Source organism: Apium graveolens, chromosome 11 (assembly GCF_009905375.1).
Source record: "Apium graveolens cultivar Ventura chromosome 11, ASM990537v1, whole genome shotgun sequence".
Lineage (NCBI taxonomy): Eukaryota > Viridiplantae > Streptophyta > Magnoliopsida > Apiales > Apiaceae > Apium > Apium graveolens.
This window is the reverse complement of record NC_133657.1, coordinates 54633257-54639151: the sequence shown is the minus strand read 5'-3', so window position 1 is coordinate 54639151 and position 5895 is coordinate 54633257.

The window sequence follows — 5895 nt, the reverse complement described above, 5'->3', positions numbered from 1 at the left end:
AGTTGAGAGCAAATGGAACAATAGCACATAATTATTGAAATTTTTAAATGTCACAGTACATAGGATTGGGACATAGTCTGATTCTAGGAATAACAGGCTTATTTAAAGGAAAGACGGAAACAACTCGGGATTCCATAGAGTCTGATAGTACAACAATATGAAAGGTAAATGGAAAGAACTAAGGCTCTACTCCATCTGAACGGGGCTTGGTAGTCTTTTCCTCTCGAAGCGTCTTCACAATGCTCTGGAGCTCATCCGCCACCATCTAAATGACATACTGGCTGGTACGGTCCCGGTGTGCTGGAATCTCCTCAAGCTTAGTGTTGACGTACTGAACCAAGGTCTCAAGTCTCACAATCATCTGCTCCTTGGGCTTCCCTTCGAAGTTTCGGCTGTCCGGATACACGTTCTTCAGTCGGTCTATCAGTCGGTCGTACTTGCCCTGAAGCATGTCGAACTCGCGCCTCAACTCAGCATACACGGAGAAAGCAATAGTGTCGTCCGACCTAGAGGATGACGAGGAATGCACCCTTTGCTGACAACCAATAAGAGGAGTATTAATAATAATTTACTTAAACTACTCTCTCGCATAATATCTATAACCTACACACAAATCCTATAACCTATTTGGGCTGTCCAGGGACTCTAAACCGTAGCTCTGATACCAAAACCTGTCACACCCCCAACTTAAATAGCGAAATAAATATAGCTATTACATCTTTTTAATGAAGAATACACAACCAAAATCCAAGATCTTACAGTTTAGGGTTTGGAACAGCCCAACACTACCAACTATTACATCTGATTACAAATACCGAGTCCTCACACAACTATTATTACTTATTCTACCTGAGCTCGATCATAAGCATCAGCATCACAGGTCTAACGGGCAGTCTGCTTGAATCTAACCATAGCTGCTAGCTGTAATATAAGGGTAAAGCAAGAAGTGAGCCAAAAGCTCAACAAGTGCTAATAGTACAACGCAAAACATAAATCGAGATATACCTTTAGGAATGTCAATGGAAAGACATAATCAATGATAACGAGAGATAAAACTTATGTGAGTTGGCATTATTTTGCTTGCATCAAAACAAATTTTAAAAATCATTCTTAATCAAAATCATTTTATGACGCTACGGATTACAGCCGGTGATCAGCCGCGAAGTAATCCCGAACCTCGCTGGGTTCTAAAACATTATTGGGAATCCCTAGGCAACTTTTAAGCCTAATATAAGTGTGGAAAGGACTCGCGTCTCAGTCCAGATCCACCATTCAAAGAAAACATTTATCCCCCTTTGGGACTGAAAAATCCACATTTTAATCATTTTAAAAACTGATGCCGATTTATGACAAAATCTCTTTCGACTGTAATCATTTTTATCAAGGGATTATAGATCAACTTGAAACACTGGAAATATGACACTAAATCTCAGGGCCATGATCCACTAGACTTTACTATATTAGGGTAATTGAGAGGTTTCCATAAACAAGAACTTTGACAAGGAAATTGAGCAAGGCTATTGGATAATATGAAAGAGTAATGCCAAACTAGGCTTAAAGCAATGGTTGTAGACAAGGTATAGGTATTAGAACATCAAGAAGATAATCATCACTGGTTCCAATAGGATAGAGGTGTTAAAATATAAAGAAAGTGATCATCAGCTCAAGATATAACAGGGTATCAATCTTTTAGGGTAAGGATAGGGTTATCAAACAATCATGAATGAATTTAAGAAATGATTGGCTTTTAGGTATCAAGATAAAGTTTCTATCGAGGTTATTTCAAGAGTTGAATCAGAGCATCAGGGTGCAATATCAAGATTTCTCAGGGATCAATAGCATGATAATCAAAAGGATCAATAAGGTATTATAACAAATCTCTATTTTATCATGGCATTAAACTATCATGAAAGACTTTTGAACTACTTGCAATACGTACTCGAGGGTTCATGGCATCTCTATGTAACTCAAAGATAAACAAAAGATACGCTTGATTTAAATATATCAAAATGACTCAGGATAATTGCATCGATATATATATGAACTGTTTACAGTAAATACGAAGGTCAAGTTGAATCACTTTCCTTGAGATAGACTGGTTTGGTCTGACTGGTAGGAGCAACAACTGGAGCTTCACTCGACTTTTATGGCAAGTTTTCCCTCGTCTCAAGATCCTACAAAAATAATAATAATCCTCATTATAATATATTCTTACCATCTTAACCTATTTACAACCCGAAATTAAACATGGATGGCACTTAGGCCTATACGCACTTAATTCATATCCACCATTATATTTTCAAATGTACACACGTAGCCACATAATCACATATCGTATATTAATACCAATAACATCATATACACCATAATGCCACACTAGGCTTGGATGATCTCGACTCACCACTTAAGTCACTTGGTCGATAACTAAACAAAGTCTTCAAATTTGGGCTTCCTAACTCAATGTGCCTTTCCTAAATTATCCAAAACCTATTGACCCTCACTTGTGCCTTTTTCTCTACTGACCTTATACTATCTTACAACTATGGTGGTTGACCTAATACTCACTTCTAAGTGTCCTAAAACTATGTGATAAGTGAAAGTGCTCACTGGTGCAAATTTCAGAATGGTAACTAAGGTTTCTTGAGTGCATTAGACACTCTTAAACTACAATTTTTTCTTCAAAATTTTTACACAAGACTCTCCTGACCTAAGGGCATCTCACAAGCTTGATGTGGCTCAAAGGCCTGGCTTGGGCCTTCTTGGGCCTAAGCTAAAAGTCCAAGGTTCCCCTGTTTTTCTGAGCAGAAAATGCCCTGACTTGAATTAACTTGTGACACATGGTTCTAGCTCATATCCTATGAACTATGGTTGGAAAAACTTCTCTGACATACCCTCTAACTAAGGCCCAATTGGGCCTAATGAGGGCCTACCCATGACATGGCCAAATCTCCCTATTTCTAAGTTGCAACAAAACTGTCCCCTGCTGGACAGATTTTGTTATTCTACTTGTGCACCTAACCAAATGACATGCAAACCTCCAACCAACTCCTAAAACCTATTATATACTCCCCATACTAACTTCTGGTAGCTTGGGCCTCAAAGTGCACATCAATGACATGGTCAAAACTCACTCTAAATCTCAGGGTATAAAACTGATTTTTCTGCAGAAACTATAACTCTCATTTTTCCAAGGTTTTGACTTGACAACTCAACTAACAAAAACTCAATACTTAAACCAAGACTTATACATGGTAATCTACTGAACTAACTCCTTTATTCTCAAAATAACATTGGGTGAGATCATCCATTCCTAAAAACAACAACATGCAACTAAATATATAACATGCAACTCATGGAAAGCACATAACAAGATTTCGGCTAGGCATAAAGTTGTAAATGCTTGCAAAATCGACTTGCACCTAATACTTATCCTTAATAATTATGAAATATAACTCCTTTTAAGTATTAATAAGAAATTCATCATGGAAACAATCTATTTAAGCACATCTATTTCGAATTTTATAGATAACAACATGATTTCGAAAAGAATAGCATGCAAAACATGGTTGATCATCATTTTAATGTCTTAAAACTAGCATGCATGGCTAAACATAAATTTATAATGAGATTTCAGTAGCATGCAAAGGATTTTAAAGCATGATATCTCCATAAAACACTTAGTTAGCACATATACATAATATATCTCATAGAGAGCTCTTGAATTCACAAGAATCAAGAGTTTCTCTTTGGAGATCACACAAAACTACACATGCAACCATGAAACTTCATCTTCCAAATCACAAAACTCTTGGGAAGTATATAAAATAAATGTAGGTGAAAGAATTACACTAGAGAAGATGAGAAATGGAATGAAAAATGGAAGGGAGTGGGGGAAATGGGGTTCGGCCGAGAGCAAAAGGGAGGGAGGGGAAGAGAGAAATTTTTATGGTGTGTTGGAGTGTGAAATGATGAATGACTTCTCTCCACTTTGATTTGTTTGTTTTATGCTATTTGGTTGACAAGTAATGAGTGGAAGTGAGAACTTACAAAAATGTCCCTTGGCTAAAGTTAGGCCATTTTGTATGCAAGGCTAAGGTAGTAATTTGGTAATAATCAAATGAGTTAGTGGGGTTGGAAAAGTCTTATTTGCCCTTTGAGAGAATAGAAAGAGAGTTTGCATGCAAGGTTATTCATGTAATTTGATAATTATAACAAATAAAATTTGTAAAGATTTATTTTTATAAAATAAAATACAAGTTCAAAAATTATAAAATTTATACCATAAAATAACTTGTATTTTTAGAGACTTTATAAAATCATTTTCAAAATTTGTGATCAAAATGCCTTTTAAAAGAAGATTTTTCCAAAGCTTAGAATATTCCTTATAAATCAAAAATAAAGAAATTAAATAAACTCTTGCTTTGAAAAATCATATACTACCCAAAGCAAATTTATAATGCAGAAATTTTCACTCACACAAACGTACAATCATTGAATATATTTTCATTTGACTTAATATTATACCAAATTCACAAATAATATTACATAAAATGCCGGTCGTAACAGTAAACATTGGCTTAATGATCAAGAAGCAGCTTAAGTATAAGCTGAAAGAGAATAAAAATGTGAACAAGGTAAAGGAAGCTTGGAAAAATAGGAATGGAAAGGAAGCTGTGAATAAAAGTAAATAATTATATGCCTGTTCCTAATGCTCCTAGAAAGAAATGCTATAATTATGGAAACTCTAATTATCTTGCTTCTTTTTGCAGGAAAAATAAAGATATAAACTCTTTACCTTCTAGATCAGGAGTTAAGAGTCAGTCTGTTAGGTTTAAACCACAAAATCCTTGTTTCCATTGTAGTAGTTTATGGCATGCTATTTATACTTGTAAGGAATATCATAGTTTGTACTATGATTATTATGAAATAAAACCTTCTTTAAAGAAAGTTAGTGTAATTCCTTCTAGTGTAAATTCTGATACAAAGTCTGATATAAAGTCTGATATAAAGTCTGATAAAAAGCATGTTAGCATAAACTCTGTAACTAAATCCGCTGTAAATGCTAACAAACTTAATAAGGCCAAAGGATCCAAGCAAGTCTGGGTCCTTAAAACTAATCAATAGTGGTCTTTGTGATTGCAGGGCAACAGGAAAAACATCCTGGTTATGGACAGTGGATGTTCAGGACATATGACTGGAAATAAAGCCCTGCTATCAGACTTTGTGGAGAAAGCTGGCCCATGAGTTTCTTATGGAGATGGCAACATGGGAAAGACTCTGGGATATGGCAATATCAATCTTGGGAATGTCATAATTTAATCAGTAGCTCTTGTTTCAGGACATAAACACAATCTGCTAAGTGTGAGTCAAATCTGTGACAGAGGTTATCATGTGGATTTCTTTGAAGAACACTGTGAAGTTGTAAGTAATTCTACAGGAAAAGTGGTTCTGAAAGGTTACAGATATGGTAACATATATGAAGCCAGACTTTCAATCAATTCTGATGGTTTTGCAATCTGTCTGTTAAGAAGAGCATCAATTGAAGAAAGCTAGAATTAGCACAAAAGACTCTCTCATTTAAATTTCGATAACATAAATGAGCTAGTAAAGAAAGATCTTGTGAGAGTACTTCGAAAATCAATGTTTGCTCCTGATGGTCTTTGTGACTCATGTCAAAAGGCAAAACAAAGAAAATCTTCATTCAAGAGCAAAACTGAATCCTCAATTCTTGAGCCTTATCACTTACTGCATGTTGATCTATTTGGTCCAGTCAATGTCATATCTATTGCAAAGAAAAAATATGCTATGGTTATAGTGGATGAGTTCACAAGATACACTTGGGTGTATTTCTTGCACAAGAAGAATGAAATTGCATCTATTCTAACTAATCAAGTC